At 39.9% G+C, this 23928-nt stretch overlaps 1 long non-coding RNA gene across 1 annotated transcript in view; it reads right to left on the reverse strand.

Annotated features, from left to right (window-relative positions):
• Positions 1-3052: 3052 nt before the first annotated feature.
• The window catches only part of LOC141351076 (uncharacterized), a 39648-nt gene continuing 18772 nt past the window's right edge, over positions 3053-23928 (reverse strand). Inside the window, exon 3 of the long non-coding RNA XR_012359247.1 lies at positions 3053-3651. This is a non-coding gene — a long non-coding RNA (uncharacterized lncRNA). The remainder of the gene's footprint in view (positions 3652-23928) is intronic.

Consider the following 23928-nt stretch of genomic DNA (forward strand, 5'->3'; position numbering starts at 1 on the left):
ACCTGGCTGACAGTGCACCCATGACCAAAACATCACTCTCTTTACAGAGACATGGTGTGCGTGTCAGCTAAGTGCAAGCATTATCTTTTTTTTAATGCATTTCTCACTTTGGGGCAAGGTTGAGCCATCAGACCTTTCCTGACTATAAAAAAGGAAAGAGGCCGGCTCGAACAATCGTGATTAATTAGCTGCCCATCATGGCGGCTGTGGGTTCTGAGAACGGATGGATTGCCTGCTAGAGTTGAATGGAGGAGAAGGAGGCCAGCAAGGTAAGCTGTCTATGGCCTGATGGCTGGAAACACGCCAAAGAGGGAGAGAGACAGACAGACAGAGAGAGAGAGAGAGAGAGAGAGAGAGAGAGAGAGAGACAGAGAGAGAACATTCTCACAGTCAGTCTAGAATATTTCACAGTTGGTTCGCACACCAAGAGCCACATCAGTTGCCCCGTTTACCGATCATCACTAGGAAACATTTAATATGAAATTTAAAACAGGGAGGATGAACCCTACATAGACTGCATTTGCATTTATCTACACTCTAAAAAATGCAGTTTTTTTTCAACCCAGCATTAGGTCAAAAAGGGACTAGTGATAGGATAATATATTGCAGAGGCCGGTATATATAATACATAAATATAATACATATATATTCTTGACTGAACTAATCTTAAAACTACACTTTGTGACCAAGAAACGTTAATATAAAGAAACGCCTATCTGTCCATTGAGTTAATATGAGATTCAAAGCAGCCGAAAGTGTTACCTGTCATTCTGGCCGCCCTCAAATCCGTGGCGGAAGAAGTAGTTCTCAAACAAAGAGGCTTTTAAAATAACTCCGTTGTTGTTTTCTAGTTTTCGTTTTTCAAACGCGTGCCGTCGAACTGTTGTATAAAAGCAATATCGCTCTCGGAGTCGTGTGATATAGCTCTATATCATCACGGCTGTGATTAGGCCAGAGGCACGAGGCCGTAGGCGAGAATATATATGTATTATATTTAAATCTATATGATAAAAAATCTATATTTTTCCCCAACGCTGGGTTGAAAATAACACAGAACACATTTATTAATAAATTAATCCAAAGCAACTAACAGTGCATTTAGGGAACATGTTTTATTTATTTTTTATCAGTTAAGTTACAAAACACTGAAATCGGTGGCTTTAAAAGTATTAAGACACTAAGGGCCTGATTTACTTACAGCTTGTGCCAGCGCAAACCATCATGTTGGTGTTACATAAAGACTGTTGGGATTTACTAAAGACGCACAGTGGATAATTACTGCTAAAAAGGTGTGGTGTAGTTATTTTTGCGACTGACCTTATTACATATGCATTTCTATGAGTTTTCCTTTCAGATGCAAAATTTATTGGAGGAGAATATTCAAATGATTCATGCAATGCGATTTACTAATGCTTGCATGTGTTATATTACTGGTATATGCGGCATTATTTACATTAATGTCTTAAATCATTTTCGCTTGAAATGGCAGCAATTGTTGCTGGCAGTGATCAGAGAGTGTGTGGCAGAGGATTTTAACACAGCAGTTTATTTGGAATGCCAGAGGAACATATTATTCAAAACTATTGTCTGCCAAGCCATGTTATTTTTATTTGCTGAAGGAAATAAGAGGAGTCACTACGAGAAGTCACACAATACCGGTTGTTTCAAAACTCCTCACGTCAAAAAGTCCTTAATTTCTCGTCAGTGTCCTATGGCTTTGTTAGCTGTGGTGTTGAACTCAAGCGCATCAGGCGTTAGTAGATCACTCGCACCTCATCAGCTCTGCTTATTTGTGACCCTGAACTAATTTGCGCTGCTCTTAGTAGATTGTGTTGGTCATTATGGAAATCAGCTGTTTCCCCTGTGTTAATTAATTTGTGCCTTTTAAGTAAACAACACACAAATATTACCACTCCCATCGGGAGAAGATTAGTACTTATTACACTAAACATCTAAATGTGCAGTTTTGGGATAAGTCACAATTAATGGTAAATTATTTTATTTGCATACTCACTCGAAGTTAAAGGATAGTAATTCTGCACAAAATTTCATAAGATCAAAAGATGTTTACCTCATGAAACAGACTTGTGAAGGTATTAGGGTCAGTTGGGGCCAATTTGAACTGAGGCTTCAGAACTTGTGTCAAGCAAAAATGGGCATGCCAGATGACTGGAAATGATTGCCACACTTGAATAGTTAAATTAATTTATCATATTGATCATTCACACACATGATGTACCCTATAAGCTTTATTTGTACACATAACATTAAAATTCTGAATTTCATCATCTGATGGCTTCGTTTGACAGAGCTTTATCCAGAATTGACTGCATATACGTTATTAACCAACAGATGGTGCTGTTTTCGACACTCATGAAGCTTTGAATCTTAGTTCGAAACAGTCAGGGGAAGTCTTGGTGCTTCATTCGAGGCTCAATTTTATCATCACTACTAGCCACTCATGGTCACGTTATTGTTAACATCATCCTCTGAGGTAATAGCAGCGGTAACATTAGCTACAACTGCCGCAGTTGCTTGTGCTGCTGCTACAGCAGACTGCCCGTTATAACCATGCACGCAGGCAACATGTGAGAAATGCCTGAACGCAAGAAAAGTAAAGGTACGCAAAAGATTAAAAATAGAGAATACAGTTATAAAAAGGTCAAGCTTAATTTATTTCATATACCATCTACTTTAATATGTTTTATTTAACGCAACAACATTCAGACATTTTTAAGTGTGCCCAACAGTGTCAGGACCCTTTAAGATTTGTTTTAGCATAAAAAATATAAAAGAAAAAGTACACTCACATTTCTCAGTCACAAAGTACGTTGGTATAAAAGTATGTTGAAGTTCAAACAACAAAACAAATGTACTCTTACCTGTGTTTGAACAAGTTGATTTCCCCTGGATGGTCTTCTGCACATTACTTCTCTCTCACTCTTTGTCTTCTGATGTATCCCAACCCGTTTTTGGCAGTTACTGCTATCAGCACACTGAACTGCTAATTATTCAGAAACCTATTTCTCACAAACAACACATAGGCTTTATTTAACCTTTACTTCCTGACACACAAATATTACTGTGACTTTGAAAACCCTTAATGGCCGCACCGGTAGTGTTCAAAGCTTAAAACAAATCTGTTCTTTATTCATTATATAGTCTTTTAAGGTAAATTACGGTCAATTAAGGTTTACACCTTCATGTATTGACTTTAAGACTGTAACACAAAAAGCAAAAATTGTACAAAGCTGTTCTGAAACAACATGGATTGCGTAAATACAAGTGACTTATTTCTGTATAGGCATAACAATTTTTTTATCAACATTACAGTTGATGATATTGGAATTTTTTATTCTGTTTTATTTAACAATTCATTTTGATTCAACACAATTGATGCTGTTTCTTTTTCAAACACAATTGCATAATTTTAAACTGACTTGAAAGTGTAACTCTAAGATGACCTTAGATGTTACTTTCATTTGATTGAGTCATGTTCAGTCAAAAGCTGTGTCCCAATTCAAGCGCTGCGACCTTCTAAGGATGCAACCTCAATAGGTAAGCACTCGGTCTTCTCTGAAGTCCAGAAATGAGACGTTTTGCCTTCGGGGATCCATTATTTGCGTCACCTGTTGTACACGCCCACCGCGCCTGTCAGCAGAACACAGCGAAGACCTTTCTGAATTATTAAAATAAATTTGGAACCAGAAAAAAAAAAATGTATTTATTTTAGAAAATATGAGACGTTGATGTAGATTAAACTAACCAACAGTATATAAAATGAATCAACCTTAAAAAAATATGCAATATGCACACACTGTAAAAAGTAATACCCAGATCTAACTTTTAAAAAGTAAGGCAAGTGCCTGCATTGAATGTTTTAAGTTGAGTCAACTTGCATCCAAGTATAATGAAAGCTGTAACATTACTTAAAAATACAAACACAACAAAGTCAAGTTGAGTTAACTAATAGTAATAGTATTACTCAGTTAGTTAAACTTTTCTTGGTACAGGTAACTTTTTTATGTTTTGTTGTTGTTTCCATAAACATTGATTTATACTTCATCTTTCTGTAAGATGAGGGCACGAAACGTTTATTCGATCAACATGCCCGCCCAGTTTGGTTTTGGGCAGCTGTAAAGCGCAACATATTTCAGTATTCAGTCTATGCACAAGCACCAGTCTTCTGAACAATGGCAACTACAAAACTCAAAGAAGAAACAGAAACTCTTCTAAATTTCAAAGATAAATGAACATTAAACACTAACAAGTGTTGCTTTTTAGTTAAAAACACAGCAAATTTTACTCTCCAAATCCAGTCCCATCCAAAGCATGCTCCGAACTTTGAGTTTGCCTAGTTATGTTTAGTAAAATCATTAATGTAGTTTCAACACAAAATTATTAAGTTAATTTCCTTCTTACAAATTTAAGTGGATTATAAATGAAAAAAATAAGTTGAATTTATTCAATAATGTGTTCATTTAAATTACTCAAATTTTTCAACTTTTTATGTTATTTAAAAGAACAAGAATTCAAATTTTTTAATAAAGTTTATTCGTTTTATTTCTGTTAAATCTACTAAGGCAGAGAAAAAATTTTTACAGTGTAAAATAATATTAATACAAAACATAACTTATAATACTAGAGCAGTGACAAGAAATCATAAGTTACACTGGGGACATGTACCCACCACTTTTTGAAATGGTTGATTTTGTCTCCACCACTTTTTGAAAGCATTTATTTAAATGTTCTGAGAATCCAAGCGATACCTGTGTGACTTACGACTGGTTTTGTGGTCCAGGGTCACATATGTTGCAGTGTATGCTTATGGGGCCCTATTTTAACGATCTGAAACGCAAGTGCGAACCGCAAAGCGCAAGTGACTTTGTGGGCGGATCTTGGGCGCTGTTGCTATTTTCCCGGCGGGAGAAATAACTCTTGCGCCAGGCGCAAATCAATAAAGGGTTGGTCTGAAGTAGGTTCATTATTCATAGGTGTGGTTTGGGCGTAACGTCAAATAAACCAATCAGGACGTCATCCAACATTCCCTTTAAACGCAAGTGCGCAAGTTCCATGGCGGGTTGCTATTATTATGACGGATTTACCAGGCGCACGCCATGAGTGGTTCACAGCCGTGAAAACCGACGTTCTTGTAAGAGCAGTCAAAGACAGGGAAGTTGTTTTATATGGGGATTGGAGAAACCCTCCCAAATCAAGCGCCACTGACTTTAGACTATTTTTTTCTGGTCAGTGGCGCAATTGTTTTTTGAAACTGCAAAATAGCATCAGGAATGTGCCGGAACACGCCTCCTTTTTTGCGCTGAACCGCCCAGGGAGCGCAAGTTCATTCCCTAGTTTGCCGACGTGCGTCTGTGGAGGGAAAAAACCCTCTGTGCGCCGGTGCAAAATACGAATAATACATGTGTCACTGACAAAGTAAATTGCGCTGGGTGCAAGATATGGCCCATGGTGTGTTTCCTTTTAAATATGTAATGATGTAATCATTAACTTATTGTGCTGCTGTTTTCTACAGGTGCTTTGGCATTGTTCGGTTGAGCTGGTGTTGCAGGGCTGTTACATGTGTGCAGTCGACATTGTTGAGGGTTATATGCTGAGTATTTTTGTGTTGTTGACTGGCCTATGCTATGCCTATTTTTGATGCGTCGTTATACAATATTTTTCCTGTCCTGCTGTAATGTTTTTTCATCTGATCTTTTGTCCCTAAAACAAACTGACACCCCTGCAAGAAACTTTTTTCTGCTAAATACACACTTTTAATGAAGGTATTAAATGTTTATTTTAAAATATCAAGCCGTTATATACAGCCATTATGGCAAGCAATGAATCTTGGGATAGCCTAGCTGTGAAGTGTAAGGACCACCTACCGGCCCAAGGACGGATTCCAGTGGCGTGGGTGAAGGGATCTAGTGTTCTGAATTTCCATAGGGCTCCTAGACTATTAGAAGATAGTTTTTTTATTTATTTTCTTGACCTCTGTGTTTAAATTATTATAACTCCAAATTAACATAATAGAAATTTAGTAACCTACATAAAACCTGTTTATCATAATTTAGATTTTTTGATTATTTATAAATTCTCATAAACTTAGTTATTAAAGTCCTTAGAAGGTCGCAGCCTTTGAAGTGGGACACAGCTAAAGAGCTATTTTTTGAGTGTGATGTCACACAACACCAGGGCCACTGCTGTCCAAATGGGTGCCCTAGGCGAACTTTTACTGTGGTGCCCCCTTTAGTTAAAAAAACTAACAAAATCTATATGTGTGAGAATAAAACTTTATTAAAATGCTATTGTTATCATTTATAATTGTATTTTGACAGCAACACAAGCTAAAATTATACAAATATGCAATTATATTTCTGCACCTGTGTAGCTAATAGACTTTGGCGTAATCAAGCTAATCCTACATGTCAGTATAAATCCAAGCAATTTTGAAGAATTGCTTTTTATTTGTAAGTAAATTTCAATTGAAAAAAAATCTTCGATCTGAACAGCACCATTGAACACATTTGATTATCCTCAGTCTGGTGGCCAGGGCGCGGAAGATGCGGGGATGGCACGTTGCATCACTCTTTTACTTACTCACCGCAAAATGCTTTATATAATGTCATTTAGTTTGTATGTATGTTGTTGTGATTCATATTTATACAGAATGAAACGTTTTTTATTTTCTGAGCAACCAAGATGGTGCCCCCCGGGGGTGCTGGTGGCCTACGCAAACTGCGTACTCTGCGTATAGGGAGCGGCGGTAATGCACACCATGTCTCATGACATCATCATGTCCTTATGCTCTCCAGTCAGAATGTTACACCACCCGCCACTGGGTATTTTGTGGACAGGATGTATTTTGCACATCCACTTTTGCTGCTGTATGTCAGTCAGTGTCAAGCAATGTGTGTTATTGTATTGTAGTGTGGAGGGATACATCAATGTCTGAATGCACCTTCCCTAATTGCTCCACATTACCCTCAACAAAGATAAACTTAAATTTTCTTCTGTCCTGCTCCTTCTGCCCTCTGTTACTTTTGTCCCTTTGTAATTTTGTTCATACATTTGCATATTCGGTATGTAAGGTCCCTTTAAACAACACATACGCACAGGCACAGACACATAAGCATTCACAAACAAACACAACAAAGATATTTCGAGAGTGCCATCTGCGATCGTGCCAACGCAGACTGAAGTTCCTCTGGATCTCTCACTTGCTGATCAATCCTTAATTATTCCCCCGACTCTCCCACTGGCTCGCTGCCCTTCAATCCTACACTCTTAATTACTTTTTTAAAGAGAAAGAAACAATTATGCAAAGATCTTCTCTCCCTTTATTTATGGAGGAATACCTCTGGGAAGAGGAATGGGACAAGAGACAAGTTAATAAGTGTTCTCCCTCTCCAGTTCGCAAGACAAATGAATTGATAAACAAAAACACCCCACTCCCCCCAAACCTGTGGCTTGACAGCAGTCGGATTCCCAGAAGGCACTGCAGCAGCAGTGGATTTTTGTCTCAGTAGCGTGATTGGATAAACCCCGGGCTCCACGAGGCACAATGGGACGCGGCACTGCTGGAATCTCTTGGCCGGTCGATGAGGCTCTGGTTAATGGCTGCCGCTGTTTCCTTCTTGTACATGCTAGCGTTGAATGTATTAGATTTGTGGCCTCTGCGGCTTACAGATCATCCATGAATAAATATTACAGCATATATTTATGATGTATTGATTTGTTTCCGTGCTCAGACAGAGGGCGGATTGTGAAGAGTGGGAGGTTTGTGAGTCTGGAGTGTGTGTGTGTGAGACTCTACTCTGAAGGAGAACGGGAACTATTAGCCGAAGTGAGTTTGACTTTGGTTAGGTCATTTCTCTTTTAATATCAGGTGATTTCAACAAGCCACCACTTACAGTACACCTCAGATGACCACACTAATTAAAACAGGATTTTCTCTCTCGTTTAATCTCTCTCTCTCACACACACAGCACTTCTTTTCCTACTAATAAGCCATCAATTACAAACTCTATTGCAGTAACTATGTAGCTTTCCAAGTCTGAGTGCACACTCCTTTTCCCTAATGGTCATTACTTACCTTACATTTACAAAAGCCCAGTTAGGAGAAGTAAAGTAACAGGAGGCTAATAGATATTTTACAGAAAGCAGTCTTTAAACAGCTCCCAAGATACTGGCTTAACATTAGGCATAGTTTTCTTTAATGCTTTTCTATTTTAGTCTACATTGTGTGTGCGTGTGTGCTTATTAAAATACCCTTAGGCACTCAGACATTCAGACCCCCAACTACTGTACTGTATACTACTGTATATATGGTGAGGTTAGTAATGCAGATTTATAGAAATTATGGCAAGCCATTTTAACTTTTATTCGTTCTTGATATCAACAATTCAATTTTCACTAGTGAGATTTTTCATTCTTGACATCATAAATGACATTTCTACTAGTAACAATGGCAATTCTTGATATCAATAATTTAATTCTTGATATCAACAATCCAATTGTTGATATCAACAATTCAATTCTTGATACCTGTAATTGTATTTTCAGTAGTGAAATATCACCATAGGCTGCCATTCAAATTAAATTCTTGATATTAAGATTACATTTCCACTTAAATTATTGATATCAACAATCGAGTTCTTGAAATCAAGAATTCAGTTGTTACTAGTTAAAATGTTAATTCTTGATATTAATAATTTGATTGTCACTAGTAACAATGTTGATTTCTGTTATCTGAAATTGTATTTCTGATATCAATATAATTTTAGACATCTAAAATGGCTTTCTTACTAGTAACAATCCCATTCATGATATCAGAAATTAAAATTGTCACTAGTGACAATCGAATTATTGATATCAAGAATTAACATTTTAACTAGTAACAATATATATATATTTCTATATGGCAAACCGAGTTAACAATGATAATTCTTGATATCAACAATTTAATTCTTGATATTAACAATTCAATTCTTGATATCAAGAATTAAATTATTGATATCAACAATCGAGTTCTTGATATGGCCTATATATATATCAACATTTATATGTAACATTATCTATTTCAGTTTATTTTCCTTTATAATTATTAGCACTCACCTCTCGGAGTGAACATATTATAATTGGCTATATGATATCAGACAAAATAATTTCTTTATTATGCCAGAATTTTACACTGATCATCCAATTACTGTTAATATTTGCAACAGTTTGGGGCCCTCAAGTGGTCAGAGGCCCCTGGCTAGATTGGTTCATCCATGTCTGGTTAGTGTGGTTTTAATGCTAAGTGTCCAGCCATTTGTGTAATAATTATGTTAATGAAAATAAATGTGTGTGAGTAGTTAGGGGTCGTGGAACAGATCAATAGGTGAGCACCATCCTGGCTGTGAAGGGGGTAATTATTGATGATCGGGACCCATAGGGGACCAATGACTCTTATTGAAGTTTATCCTCTGATGGATGCTCTTTTGCATATAATCTGAGAAAAAGTTTGTTTGTTTGTTTATTCTCAAACTAAGGGGAACACTCTTAAAGTGTCTTTCTAGTTGTGTGTCTAATAAATAACGTAACTGAACAAAGTTTTTAAAGAAGTTTCCTGAACACTCCCCTTGTCCTCCATTGATCAGTTAAACTGCTGCCTGCCCCAAATGCTAATCCACTGCATCAGTGATCCCCAAAAAAGTATATGTATCATGTAATTTGAAATATTTAGCTTTATTTAAAACTATAAAACAGAAATAACTTAAGCGAAAGTCCACCCTAAAACAACATTATGCCCCAACACTATATTTCATCACACATATATATATAGTTGATTGTGCTGCCATCAAATGTACTAGTTCCATATAAAAAATTAAAGCTTTTAACTGCTACAGTAACGGTGATTTGATGCGTCGTCAAATCACCAGAAGAAAAATGCACGACTACTCTGAACGTTCTAAATGGGGGCGGGTCTTGAGGCGAGATGATTGACAGTAGATGATAACGTTCTTTGATTGACAGCTACACAGGATGCGCTAATGTTAGCTTGCTTTGCTCGTGTTCATAATAACAACAACATGATAATGACTTTCTACGTAGTATGTTTACCGTAGTTACACAAAACAAGCAACAACTAATCCAAATTATGTTTTAGATATATTTATCATTTTACATTACCCGAGTCCGCGGAAAAACTGGGCTGAAAACAGTACTCGAAATCTTCCTGACGAAAGTGCTGGCTGCATTTTCAAATTTTCGAGTAATCTGTTGGTGCTGTGTCAGCTGAGGGTCGCGTTGATGTGAACAATAAAAACTCCCGGTGGCCTGAATTAGTTGTCCTTACATCCACATACTGCACAGGTTCTAGTCATCTTTTATTAAGGGTTTTGGTGATTTCCTCTTCAGAGACGGTAAAAGTGCAGTTACCCTTTGTTTGGGTTCGTCTGCCGGCTAACTTCAAGTTGACTTGAGTTGATCTGAGAGCTGGTTGAGCGATAAAAGGAGTTATTAGGCTTGTTCAAGTTCATGCGGCGCCGCAAGAATCGACAGCCGAATTACGTCAAAGTACCGCAAGAGCGAACCTTGACATCATCCGGCTGTCGGTTTTCGCGGCGCCGCATGAAGTCGAACAAACCTGAAGAATGTATCGATCGGTGCGGTTAGTAGGTGGAGCTAATGACTCAGTTTCGCGCAGTAAATTCTGGTTAATTGAGTCCGTTACGAAAATTTGCTTCAACACACTATCAATCTAATAATCGGAATCGTGCAAATTTCTTTTTTTTCTCATGTATAATACAAAGTGGACATAAATTACGAGTGATAACAGGCTAAAATGTCTAGGGTTCAATTCTGCTTTAAAGCCAAATAAAGTAGAATTAAATAATATGTAACATCATAAAATCAAAACACATTTAGGCTGAGTACACAGAGGAAAGTAAGAAAAATGTAAAAGCTTTGTTTCACCTGTGTTTGTGTTGGTCTGATTCTGCACACAGTGATTTTTTTAAGTGCACTTGACATTTCGTGTGTTGGCAAGCACAGTGGGACGCATCTGTTCCCTTTGCATTATTGTTTTCAGAGAGCGCTGACTCCTGCCATGAAACCAACATAATCCTCTGATAGCCAACAGGAAGGAGAGTTCCACTTCTGCTTACTTTAATCCATTGCGACTCACAAGCCCATTGCTCTTGATCAACAGCTTTAATTATTGAACACGGTGCTTTACATTATTCTCATGAAATATAATAGCGTGCATCCTATAATTCCATCTACCTGTAGCATCCCTTCAAGACCAGGGAACACTAGTGACTGGGAATCTGATTAGCTGATCTATTAACATTACATAAGATACTGTATCTGTTTAGTCCTGATGTCAACTTGTAGGCCAACACAGAACGGTAATTTGTCATGGGTTCCCTTGGGAATTTCTAACATGTTTTTAGAGTAGCAGCCTATGATTTATGAGATTTAGGATAAGATGTATGGTTATCTACACTATAAATTGTACACAGTCATGCCTGAAACATGAATTTTGAACACTGGGTGTTTTTAAAGCCTAAGTTGTTAGGAATTGCTGCAGTACTGCAGCTGTTTTCTGATTTATCAACAGGAATTTAGATGCTCATGGTATTGTAGTCCTTACATGCCGTAGCAACTTAAATGTTGAGTTGTTTTTAACCCAAGGCTGGGTACATTTACATTAGGACAGAACACACATTGGGTTATAAACCGATGCTGGGTTATTGTTACCCAACCATGGGTTTAAACAACCCAGTATTTGGGTTGAAATATCCCAGCATGTAGAGTTGTAGAGAATGTATGCTTTGACACACAACCTTAACAAAATTGATATTTGAGTTAAGGCTGTCATTTATATTGTCGTGTTATTCAGGAACTGACTTGCCCCTGACTTGTTTTTCCGCCTAGAATGCAACTAAATGCTTCTTAAGCGCTTTTGCTAAATATATAAATAATATTTAAAAGAAACCTGCAAATTAACAGGAAATGAACCAATTTACATTTATATTTACAACTGGTCTATTTGCACTGGATTAGTATTACCTGAGGTAATTTCTCCGGACCTTTTTACAAAAGATAAAAGTCACCGTAATCTTTACTGACATTGTCCGTAATGATTACTGACATGGAGCATTCAGACAGGACTAAAATCACTGAGAAGCTCCGATAAAAATTGCTTTACCCCACATGTAAAACGAATCCCATCCAAATAGTACTTAAGCATGCGCAGTATGAGTTTCATCAATCTAGCTCAGTCCTGATTGGAGAAACTGCCCCATGTTGCAACTGTCCCCACTCTCCCCAATGTCAGGCCCTATATTTTTACTCACAAACCGAAAACAATTATTCCTAAACTCCACTGGAAAATCCTAGAGGAACCCATGGCTCGAAAATGCTTATTTGGTTCCAAATCGGAGGTCTACAAAATAAATAGCTCTATTGAAGCAAACAGATTATTCTCATATCCATTGTCCTTCATTAAATGGGAAAACAAATTCTGCAGTGCCAGATCTTCATTGGACCACGTGATCTCTCGAGTGTTAATGAGCGCACACCTGACAACATGGGAATGACACCCCCAGTGACCTATAATTGGGAACATACAGATTAACAATCACAGTGGAGGCCAAAGGTGTGTAAGCGGAGTACTCGAGGATTACTTGAGAGGGTCTGTCATGCGTCCAACACCCACTAGAAACCAATTCTCATTTTCACTTATGCAGAGTTAATTAGCCTCCACAGTGAGTGTAATGGGATAAATGCGCATTGAGGCGATAAAGAAAGAGAGATAGAGACAAAAGAAAGAGAGATAGAGAGGCTGCGTTTTGGTGACAGCTCGGTGTAGGAGACCGAAAAAGATCATTTGGTATGAGTGAGTGCCATCCCCAATTATTCCTTATTGCTTTTAGAGGACAGGGAGTGAGAGGCCGTAAATGAAATTCACGTGGCCGTTTTTATAAGACCGGCGAAGTGAAGGTCACCGTGTGCGAGTCTGAATTAAATTTTGATTGATTTATTTACTGATAGGGTGTGGACTTTCATTTTACTCGCCGGGGTCATTGGAGATGAGCGCGATTTGTCTCTGTGTTCAACAATATCCACACCGCTTAATACAGATCAGGATTTCATATTTCAGACGCATGTCAAAATGTTGGGCAAGTTTTTTATTGGCTTTAGTGATGATGCTGCAGTTGTTTAGCAGACAGTCTTCTATGTGTAAAACTTTTGACAAGGCACACATACAATCATTTCCTTTCCGATCTACACAATATTTGGAAAATCCAAAATTGTATGTTTATTCTCATGAGGTCACATCAGAAAGCCTTAAAGTCATTGCGCACAAGACTGAAGCTCATCACATTCATACCGTATATTCTTCGGAGTTCTTCCTCCATGTTGCTATGCTTTCTGGGCTTTGTGTACAGATTTTGGGATCGCAAGTTGTGAATGCAAATTTGACAGAAAACAGGAAACTGTGGGGTTTAAAAATGTGTGAAGTGATGATTTCAGTCATGTAGTGTGTAATTGGCCTTTCTTTAAAACAAAAATCATATCAAATTGTCATTTCAAAGCTAAAAGACTCTAGCCTGTTTCGAAATAGCATAACGCGAGCTAAGTGTATCTCTCCCATCATTCTCCTCTCGCCTGCAGCCTTTTTATTGCATCAAGATTCGTGCCAAGAGGCTATGTATACATTCACTTTTATTGACCCATAAAGGCAAACTCAGGGTCATTTCCATTTATGCCGTTGCAAGTAAGCGGTTAGCTTTAACTATTTGAATATTAGAGAGATTTCAGGCTCTCACAATGACTCAGTGCCTCACTGTTTTCTCTATGTGGGGCCTGAGAATGATCCATACAACGATCACAAACAGCCATTAGACAAATCCAGCCACTGCTCCCTGGAGTTTTCTCAGGAGGGTGCCGGGGTGGATTCAAGTTCACCGCACGTTTTGTTGCTGTTATCCTGTAGGTTATATCTGTAGCCTGAAGGCTCTCTAAAAGAGCAGAAGTTACTGTACTGTACAGTGCGTGCAAACTTTCTGTCCAAAATCAGAAAATGTAATCTGATCTGTCAGCTTAAAATGTTCTACATTTACTGTAAAGTACTGTATGAGTAAGTAGGAAGACATGTCTCCTTTATAACTATAAGGCAAGATTCACTGTCAAGACTACTTCTCATTATTTATAAATAGGTGTCTAAGGTTATTTTTTACATGACAATCATGTAGTAAAACAAAAAAGTTTTACCTTAGCGTTTTTGGAAAGTTTATGTAAACACAATGTACAACTTAAAAGATCCGCATTTACAAGGATTCATGAAGAGTAGGACTAAGTACACTGTATTACGCGTGCCAGGTCAGTAGATGGCGATGCTACCTTGTAAAGAAACACTACACGCCTGACTGTGGGTGCACACCAGCCGGGTTTGAGGCGTCATATTCGCATGTACCGCGTCTAGTTTATCGCTTGAACATTTTGAGTTTACTCGCTTCATTCGCGTGTGAAATTCTAGTCATCAAGACATCAACATGGAAATTCGCTTCATGGGAGGGGCTTCTGCAACTCCGCTCGCTTCCTGTAATCACGTCACTACTAGAGCAAGCTCCTGATTGGTTAACGCGGCACATTTCCGCCAAAGTTAAAATCTTTCAACTCGCGCGTTTCCCACGGCAAAGCAAAATTCAGGGCATTCGCGCGAATGAGGCGGAATCGCATCTACCACGCCGCGCTAAATGCCTCATTCGCACCGCGATACCTCCAGACGTTCGTCAACGCGTCTGAAATCACTCGCGCTTGATGCCTCTACCGCGGCTGGTGTGAACACAGCATAACGCACATACAATTTAAAAAGTGAAAGATGGATTTACTTTAAAAATTACTAACAACTAATAATTGGTAACAACTAAAAGTAAAGTTTTTTTCAACATAAATTTTCTTGTGGTATTACCAATTTAAGTAATTTGTTTAAGTAACACTTTCACCTTTTACAGTGATACGTATACTTCAACAGAGAGATAAATACAAACAATTAAGATGCCGAAAGACTTGGGCATTTTTTGTTTAGACGACCAACGAGGAAGTGACTCAAAATTTTGTAAACTTTGTTGGAGAAGCATTAATAAACACTGTGTTTTGAGCAGCACAAACACAGTCCTATTGTTGTTTTGGTATACTTGCGCAATGCCTATAGACTGAATAAACACATGTGCACAGATTCACATCTATGTAGTTTACACAGAGATGACAAAGCATTGTTATGAAATTTTTTGAAACCCATACTCAAAACTTTGTCGTAGGAACCCTAAAATGCTGTTGTCATGTAAACAAAAAGCCAAACCGCACAAAAACTTTCTGGTTTATGGTTGAAATTTTGTCATGTATCCACTAACTCAACCCACACTATTTGCACATCAAACATAAAGTCATGTGGCTTAAAGGGACACTCCCCATTTTTGGAAAATAGGCTCATTTTCCAGCTCCCCTTGAGTTGAACATTTGTTTTTTACTGTTTTGTTATCCATTCGTCTGATCTCCGGGTCTGGCGGTGCCACTTTTGGCATGGCTTGGCTCGGTCCGTTGGGTCTGATTGGACCATTAGCATCGCGCTCAGTAATGACCAAAGAGTTTGGATATTTTTCTATTTAAAATATAACTCTTCTGTACTTACATCGTGTACTAAGGCCGACAGAAAATTCAAATTTGCAATTTTCTAGGCAGATATGGCTAGGAACTATACTCTCATTCTGGAGTAATAATCAAGAGCCGTTTCTTAATGTCAAGGAAGGATCCTCAGAAGCTAGAATTTCGAGGATGCTACGTCATCGACGTCCGTCGAAGGACTGTTCCAATGTCGAGGATCCTTGAAATTTCAGCCAAGGACTGAGTCCTTCGTTCGAGAAATATCCCATATACAGAAAAGGATGCAAATTTGTATCCTTCGCGCTCTTCACGCGCTGAAATCACCCACAATCCTATGCACGCAGCACCGAAAGCACACCTTTCAATCACGCAATGACGTAATGACGTGCACTTGCTAGCCTGTTCCATTTAACGTGTTCTCCGAATGCTTAAAAGGAGCCTCGCCTAGCCTCTGAAGGAAGTGACTTGTAAGGACTAGTCCTGCCAAGGAAGTATCCTTGACATTGAGAAACGGCTAAGGACTTTGGTGCCGTACCATGGCTGCAGCAGGCGTAGTGATATTATGCAGCGCCCGAAAATAGTCCCCTTGGTTACTTTCAATAGCAGGGGACCATTTTCAGGCCGCCAGACCCAGAGATCGGCTGAAAAATCTGGAAAATTTGTCTATTTAAAAAAAAAGTTAAGTGTCCCTGTAATAAGGAGGGCTCAACAGTATTAGTTTAAGCACCATGTTAAAAAAGCTCATAAATTAAAAACTCATGCACTAAAAAAACAACTTTATTTACTGTGCATCATTTACACAAGCACTACACATTTGTGTTTGAGCAGTTTGTGTGTGAAAAGCAACAATGAAGGAAGTTCTCTGGTGAAGTGTGTGTCAGCTCATTGCACTGAGAGTGTCAAGGCTTTTCTGCACGTTGTCAGAGGAGTTTTAGGACTTGTTGAACTCATGTCTCTAATCTGAGGGAGCAGTCTGGGATGTGATTTAAAAAAAACATTGTTCAAGGAGACTGGCTGAAGATGGCACTTTGTTTTTAATTACATTTTGGGCTTTTGTCACTGTTTTTCAAAAGACAGACCAGAATGTGTGGAGCATGTGTGCTGACAGCTGACAGTTTAGCAAAAAACACTTTCATTGAAAATTCATTTGTATAAGACCATATGGTGAACACAGAGAAAGTGTTACACGTGTGTCCTCTGTATCTTTAGCTGTTTAACATACAGCAGGACAGCATGTAAAGCTTTCTGACATCATTTTAACACCCAAACTGCCCACCCGTATTCACTATAAATTGTATGCACACACATACATTGCATATACATATATGCATTTGGCAGACACTTTTACCCCTTTTATTTTATCCCCTGGGATTTACATCTATAAACCAGGTATTTTAAGGTGAGCTACAGAAACACAATTCGGTCTATGTCCCACACATATACATAATGAAAGCCAAAGATGGACGATCTTATGTTCCTCTATCTTCTTCCGCACACACAGGAAGTCTGTACAGTGACAGAGACTAAGTAAAAAGCTGTGTGTTGGCCTTTGAAAGTGTCAGCTGGTGATTTAAGATCAGTCTGACTAAAGGAAAGGACTCTGCTCTCTTTAAGGCCAGGGCCGTCAGACCAAACGCTAAACGCCCGCGCCTATGATAAGAGCGACAGGAAGAGAAGATGAAAATCCATAGCCAAACTCACACTCTTCTGCTGATGCCGTCACTCTGCATTTGTCTGTAGTCAAACGAGAACCGTCACACCTTTGATCCCATCGTCCACCGAACGCAACGCTTAATTGCACTGGTGGGAGTGAGAGGAATCGAACAAAACGTGCACGCGCATGTGGGCGTTCGTGACCTCGGTCACCACAAGAGGAACGCGCGCGCGTGTCGGAGATGAAGGAGGTGACAACACAGAAAGGCAATAAGCTCTATAATTGATTCTAAGCCACTCTGGATTTCAAAAGCCAAATATATTAGATGTGCTCACACACAACTTACAGTACTCGCACGCCAGCACACACCTGTCCTGAATTCCCTGTAGGGCTCTGGACCTCCTATTGAACGCCAGCATGTTTACAGAGCAACGCTTCCCATTGGTTTTCTGATCAATTGGATTAAATTTCTTATAAAGGAGGAATGAGAATGTGTTTGTGGAGGAAAAGAGAATGAGAGATGGAAGACAGAGGCATGAGCGAACTTATAAGGGGAAAAAATATTACATACATGCAGCTGACTGAAGTGCAAAAAAAAAACATTGATCCCCCTCTACATTCTTTGCTCATTCTCAGTATGTTTTCGTTTGTCTTTGATTATCTTTATTTCACCATCACTGTTGTTTGTCTAGTCTTATTACACAGCTCGTTGGAATTCTTGATTCTAACTGTGCTTTCACACCGCCACCGGCGAGAGCGTCAAAGTGGCTGGAAGTCATTTATTTTCAATGAGAGCCGGCGACGAGCTCCGTCGAGCAGCGTTGCGGCGCATCATGTATGGTGTGAGTGTTGAGGAGAGTTGAAATCAGCTCAACTTTATGGTAATGTGCTATGACGCGGTTGGGCGGCAACCAATTGGAAAGCGAAAACGCTTGATAGCAAACAATCAAAAGGCGGAAACCTCCGCTTGAGAGGATTCTAGAGAATGCATTCGAGCGTCGGAGCGTCCACAACACCTTTTCTACGTTGACGGATCCACAATTCAGTTCGGCAACGCATGACGTCATTGAAAGTGAATGGGAAGCGTTAACGCTTACATGTATGCGGCTTTCACATAGGACGCAATGTGCGCTGCGAAACCCATTCATTTCATTGGCTTGCGCCACACAAGGGCGATTTGTTGTTGCGTCAAGTGTGAACAAAGAGCGAGCCCAGCTAAGCGCAGCTTGTACTCACCCAGCGGTCAAAGTTCAAAATAGTTTAACTTTTGCCCTGCGCTCTGTGACAGTTACCCACGCGGCCAATAGAAACGGGGCATCCAAACAACCGACAAAATCAAAATGGACGAAAAGCTTATACTCGGAACTCCCAGAGCTTTATAATACAAGTTTACCTTAATTGGAGACGGGCAGAATCAGTCTCTGTATTCCTCATCCACTATTTAACGCAAATGTCACGGCCAGGGGCTGGCTATGTCTAGCTAAAGCCACGCCCCTTCTCTACTTCCACCTCGAGGAGTTCCACAAAGCCAACCCAATGATCAGACAACACGAGAACAGGTAAGTATAAAATAATCTTTATTTATTAAATATTTAAAATGTACTGGGGAAATGGGGAAAGGGGAATTAAAACTAATATTGGGCTCTGCCCTCCAGGTGGGCCACGGCCAAGAGTGTGACAGGGAGCAAGGGGGCGACGGGGGTCTAGGTGGGCTGAGACCAAGGGGAAGACGTGAAAAGCAGGCTCCTGCCTGTCCCCGCTATCCGTGGCGCCCTCCTCTTCTTTCCTGGAGGCAAATGTAGAATAGTGTGAGTATTTTGGGGTTAACTCTCTCCACCTGCATACCTGAATTTCGCTCCGCAGGAACTTCACTGCTCAGGTTTACACAATGCTTATGTTCAGCTTACTCTCCTTCCTTCCTCGTTCCTCAGGCGGCAGCTAGAACACAAGACCCAGTTAGCTCGTCGCTGGTTACAGCTCGTGGTACGTATAATTTCCCACCGTTCGTTCTCCTGATGTTCACTCTTGTTCTCCGTTACTCCACAGGCAGCAGCTTGGACACTAAGACACTGTTAATTTAGACTCAGGGTGCTTCTCACCTTTATGCTGGTTACGGCTCTTGGTAGGTACAGCTTTCCACAGTTCGTTCTCCTAATGTTTACTCCTCTCCTCTCTTGCTCCACATGTAGCAGCTTGGACACAAAGACACAGTTAATTTGGATTTGGGATGCTTCTCACCTCTCTGCTGCTTACAGCCCTTGGTAGGTATAACTTTCCACAGTTCGTTTTCCTGACGCTCGCTCTGTTCTCCTTTTCACCAGGCGGCAGCTTGGAAAAAAAATCAATTTTAATTTGGACTTGGATTGCTTCTAACCTTTCTGCTGTTTACAGCTCTTGGTTGGTACTACTTTCCACAGTTCGTTCTCCTGGCGTTCACTCTCGTTCTCTCTTTCTCTACAGGCGGCAACTGGACACAAAGACACTGTTAAGTTGGATTTGGGATGCTTCTCACCTTTCTGCTGGTTACAGCTCTTGGTATGTACGACTTTCCACAGTTCGTTCTCCTGACGTTCACTCTCGTTTTCTCTGTCTCTACAGGCGGCAACTGGACACAAAGACACGGTTAATTTGGACTCAGGGTGCGTCTCACCTTTCTGCGGCTTACAGCTCTTGGTAGGTATAACTTTCCACAGTTCGTTCTCCTGACGTTCACTCTCGTTCTCTCTTTCTCTACAGGCGGCAAGACTGCTGGCATGCACAGGGAGTCGAACGGGCGATGGTTTCCCAAAGGCGCCGGGGACAAGACCCTCTCGGCGAGTCCGCTGGTCAAGCAGAGGGCCGAAAATGACACACCGTCTCACCGGGTCGAGCGCTGCCCTATCCTCGCTACCCGTAGGGGGATCGAATACCGGACAGGGGCGCCCCTTTGAAGAGACCACGGGGCGGCGGAACTCCTTCGCCTCTAACTCTGCAACAAGGGCATACACACAGGTAAGGTATCAATGCAAATCACCCGTATTCGTACTCACACACACTGCCAGCTTCCAAACTTCACCGCCGTTCTCCTAAATCTGCCAATATACAGACGGGGACGGCTCCCCGAGGCCCACGTCGTCACTTCACACTCCAAACAGCACACTACGTATAATAGATCGTTCTTCCTAGGACCGTAAGCCTCTCCGTCTCTTCCTCAATGAAATGGACGATGCAGGGTTACGTCTGACAAGACACACAGCACTTGCACAGCAACCCACAGCAATATACACAGCACCACTTCAACGTGAAAAGTTTGCAAAATACAAGGACTCACCCACTACACTACAGGTGTACACAAAGAGATGCCCGACGTCCTCCACTTCACTTGGGTAGGATGAGGGCGATGATAATACGGCCTGGAGGTGTTAGTCCGTTGCTGTGGCTGCTGGGATGAGACGTTCCTGCGGCTCGCCTACCACGCTGGTTCAGGGGTAGGGCCGCCCTCCTTCTCCTGAAGGTACTCAATGAATGCACAAGTTAGCTTTCTACTTCGTTTTACTACAGGAGCTGATACTCACAGCGGCCAGCCTTTGTTTACGTTGCAAAACACCATCCGTCTCGTTCCTCCTTTGTTCCTCTAGATGTGTCACTTAGACTGATATTTCTTCCACTCGTATGGTTTCCTAATACTCCAGCGTGTCAACCGCAGACTACGAATGAGAGAGAGAGAGAAAGTATAGACAGCCACTAATGCGTATGAAACGAGCGCAGCTCCGCACCTCAACTCACACTAAGCACACAAACTGTGGTTTAAACTGCTCTTAAGTACTCCTCTGTGTGCTGCAATCTTCCAATCACCCGGCGCTCCTCTTAACAACGCACAGCTGTGCTTGGTTTGGCTGATTACAGCCCTCGCGATGCTGCCGGATGTGCGGTGTTTCCTCTTCCCGGTCTGGGCGGAAACATCCGGGCGGAACCAAACTTTCCCAACTTTTGGTTCCGCCCAAAAAGATCGTCACCTTGTGACACAAATATAAACACTGTAGTAATTTATTGAAAACCCCGCCTACTTTGGTCCGGCCATCATAGCACAAATTGCTTGCCTGCTCTGAACCCAGCAGCGAGCGCAGCGCAAACCGCATCCTATGTGAAAGCCGCATTACGTGGCGCCGACGGATCCACAATTCAGTTCGGTAACGCATGATGTCACCCATCGAAAGTGAATGGGAAGCGTTTACCCTTATGCCCTGTGTGAACGTACAGTAAATTGTCAGTCAAGACATTTGCAGGTTTGTTATTCCCATATAACAACCGCTCAAAACTAATAACACACGGTAACCCGGATTCTGCAAATAATTTTAACATGAGATTATATTTACAAATGATTAAACCAAATAGAGTGTTCGTGACATTGGAAGATCTTGTAAACTGAAAATAAACTGATTTTCCTCGTATAAGGTCTGCATTCATTAAAAATTAGCAAATATAATATTTTAAATCAATATTTAATGTTCCTTAATGTTCCTGTGTAATAAGCAGGATAACGTAAGGACTTTTATTTCTAAAAAAAATAACAACCGGATGCCTATACATTATCCCTTACTTGTACACAGGGTCAGAAATCTGTCCATTTAGATTTCCTAACAGCTGGACATTTCTTAAAGGAATAGTCCATTTTCTTAAAAGAAAAATCCAGACAACCCACTCACCACCATGTCATCCAAAATGTTGATGTCTTTCTTTGTTCAGTCGAGAAGAAATTATGTTTTTTGAGGAAAACATTGCAGGATTTTTCTAATTTTAATGGACTTTAATAGAGCCCAACATTTAATACCCAACTCAACACTTAACAGTTTTCTTCAACCGAGCCTCAAAGGACTATAAACAATCCCAAACGAGGCATAAGGGTCTTATCTAGCGAAACGATTGTCACTTTTGACAACAAAAATAACAAACATACCTTCTAAAGCACAACTTCTCATCCAGATCCGGTCGTGATGCGCCAGCTGACCCCACGCAATAAGTCATGACGTCAAGAGGTCACAGAGGACGAACGCAAAACTCCGCCCCAGTGTTTACAGTGTTGAGAAAGAGGACCGTTCCTATGTTGTTGTATGTCAACTGATACTAATTAATGTCTTTGTGGCAGTTTATTGTTTAAAATGGTCCGCAAATGTGCGTTTTATATATGTAACACATGACCTCCCTACGTCACTACGCATTTACGTTAGGTCGCGCTGGACTGGACCTAGACGAAAAGTTTTGATTTAAAAGTACATATTTTTTATTTTCTTGTAAAAAATGACAATCGTTTCGCTAGATAAGACCCTTATGCCTCGTTTGGGATTGTTTATAGTCCTTTGAAACTCTGTTGAAAAAACTGTTAAGTGTTGAGATAAGTATTAAATGTTGGGCTCTATTAAAGTCCATTAAAATTAGAAAAATCCTGCAATGTTTTCCTCAAAAAACATAATTTCTTCTCGACTGAACGATGAAAGACATCAACATTTTGGATGACGTGGTGAGTAAATTATCTGGATTTTTCTTTTAAGAAAATGGACTAATCCTTTAACAGCCGTGTACTGTAACTCTATTTTGCCTTTGGTTTTATTTAAAATGTACATTTATTTTACTGTTACAATTAAATTAATGGGCTAGGACTAAGATTTCCAAACTTTACTGCAATGTCAACCAGGACTGAAAAAGAGGTACAGTACAAAAAATCTTGTGTAACAGACAATTATGTTCCTACGTACACTCTCATGACATCAGAGCCATGAAATCAAATGACTGAAGTCACATTACAACCCAGCTAGAAAATGGCAAAAAAATCAGATCATAAGTGTGTCAGTTTGCCTAATATCCAAATTAACCACAGTTCATCCTATCCAAATGATCGCCAAACCTCGTGCAGTACCACTTGTGTGTGTGTGTTTTAGGTCAAATTCTAGTGTTTATCCCATAAATACTGTGGAGGACAGGATAATACCCACAAAAGGACAAAAGAAGTGTCTTTCTGACAAACGGAGAGGAGGAACACTGACAGAAGAACAAAAGGAAGAAACGAATAGGATGGAGACAATAGTATGATAACCACCCACCTTTCAAGAATGAGGAGAACAGAGCCAATTTTGGGGAGAATCAGAGGTAGAGGAGCTATAACATGACAGAGCCTTACATAAGGAGATACTTAACTGTTTAAAGGGACTCTACGACATTAATAAAGATAAATGGATTAAGGGAGGCAGGGACTTGTGAATCCATAGAAATAAATGAAAGACAGGAAAATGTCTCAAATATGAACCAAACTATAAAAACAATCATTATGAGCAGCCCAAACTTATAAACAAGAAAGAAAGCAAGAAAAGCAAGCAAGAAAGAAAGATGCCCTTTGCCTTGGAATGACTGCAACAGGAAACTGAATACAAAACGTCTGACAAAACTGAAAAATGTTTGTTGGAGAAATTTGCATTTTACAGAATTAAACGGATAAGCTTCTGAAGCTTGAGCTTTTAGTTACCACAAGAGATCAATTTTTAATGTATGAGCTGATAAAAAATTAAGATATATTGAAATCAAGACTAAGACACAGGAACATCACATTATAATTCATGTGGCTTATTTGACCCATTTGAACC

This window comes from Misgurnus anguillicaudatus, chromosome 19 (assembly GCF_027580225.2).
Source record: "Misgurnus anguillicaudatus chromosome 19, ASM2758022v2, whole genome shotgun sequence".
NCBI lineage: Eukaryota > Metazoa > Chordata > Actinopteri > Cypriniformes > Cobitidae > Misgurnus > Misgurnus anguillicaudatus.